Raw genomic sequence first — 1,821 nt, 5'->3', positions numbered from 1 at the left:
GGCTCGCTTCCGCCGGGGCCTTCGCGTGTGGGTGCAGCTGGGAGCGTCCCGTCCCGGGCACGGGATTTCAGGGGAGATGGACTCCGCGTGGAAAGGCCGCACGTCGGCCCGCGGAAGGAAGTTGTGAACGTGTGCTTGTGACGCTGTGTAAAACAGAATGTCTTATGTTTTTTCAAGACCACTTAAAATACACGGGGCTTATTTCCTTCCCTCCGCCCCGAAAAAGGAAAGGTGAGGCGATTCCGCTAGGAACTAACTAATGTAGATATACCTGTTCCCTGGCGGGAAAGCTTTGTTCTGTAAGTACGTTCTAAGCACGCGCAGAAAAGATTTTTTCTGAAGGCGTACCATAAGGATATGCTTTTGGACAGCATACAATTACTTTGCAGCCTAATGAGGCGAGATGAGGTAAGACCTATCCCATAAGGGTCTGTTGCGCCAGGAATAGAAATCCAAGTTGGATGTAGCCTAGTTGTGGTGTGCCATCCCTCCTCCCCTTTCTTGTGCTTCTAATGGAGATGCCAGGTGAGAGGCTATGTCCTCTCAAAGGATCCCAAAACCCAACAGGCTGTCATGTCATGTAGTGGGTTTTTTTTTTTCCAAATCTATTAACTGCCTAATAACCTGGGCAGACCTATGTTCTCTCTCCATCTCTCTCCTAGGCCTGAAGCTTCCCAGAAGGACAGTGTCAGTGGCACTGCAGGCGCCCGGGCAGCCTGAGGGCTGCTCTGCGCTTCGAGAGGCTGCAGCTTCAGCACAGAAAGCTTTGCTGGAGGGTAGAGGACAGACCAGCAAGACTCAGCTTGTGGCAAATGTGAAAAACTGTAGGGGTTTGTATTGTCAGACTGTGTTGATGCTTTTCTGATCGAGAACAAGCTTCAGTACAAGAGATTCACTATGCAGTTCTTGTTTGAGAAAAATCTTTGACGGTCTCCAATAATTCAAGGGAGTGGATTTTGCATGAGAATTTCATCTCCAGAGGCTGCTGTGAGTCTAAAGCATTTAACTGGAGCAATTACCCAAGTGTGCCCAGGCACCCTCTGGTTCACAAGGGTGTTATTAGCCTCTCACAGATATGAATATCAGCTTCACACAGTATGTTAAACAAGCAGCTAACATTCACAAGGCATGTGCAGATCTGTTGTGTGGGCCACTTAACGTATCAGACCTAGGAGACAAAGCTGAAAAGCGAATTTTGACCTCTTTGAACTTTACCATTGCCAGGGTCTCAACCCAGATCTACATTTCAATTTTGCCAGAATTCAGGAGCAGAAATCATTAGTTAGGCCTAATGAGGATGAGTTCAGCTGTTAAGTCTTAATTCTAGAACAGATGCAGACATCTTAAAGGTTTAAGAATTGTTGGATTGCCTTAAAAAAACCACACAAATCAGCCTCGCATCCCATCACTGTGCTGTAAGTGGCCAAGACCAATTTTGTACATATGCAGTAACAATTATTTCCATTTTCATAGACTCATAGAATAGTTTGGGTTGGAAGGGACCTCTAAAGGCCATCTAGTCCAACCCCCCTGCCGTGGGCAGAGACATCTTCAACTAGATCAGGTTGCTCAGAGCCCCGTCCAACCTGACTTTGAATGTTGCCGGGGATGGGGCATCCACCACCTCTCTGGGCAACCTGTGCCAGTGTTTCACCACCCTCAGCGTAAAAAATTTCTTCCTTATATCTCGTCTAAATCTACCTGCCTTTAGTTTAAAGCCATTCCCCCTTGTCCTCTCGCAACAGGCCCTGCTAAAAAGTTTGCCGCCATCTTTTTTTTATAAGCCCCCTTTAAGTACTGATAGGCTGCAATAAGGTCTCC

Source organism: Pygoscelis adeliae, unplaced genomic scaffold (genome assembly GCF_000699105.1).
Source record: "Pygoscelis adeliae isolate BGI_AS28 unplaced genomic scaffold, ASM69910v1 Scaffold22, whole genome shotgun sequence".
In the NCBI taxonomy this organism is placed as follows: Eukaryota; Metazoa; Chordata; class Aves; order Sphenisciformes; family Spheniscidae; genus Pygoscelis; species Pygoscelis adeliae.
This window is presented reverse-complemented; position numbering follows the sequence as displayed.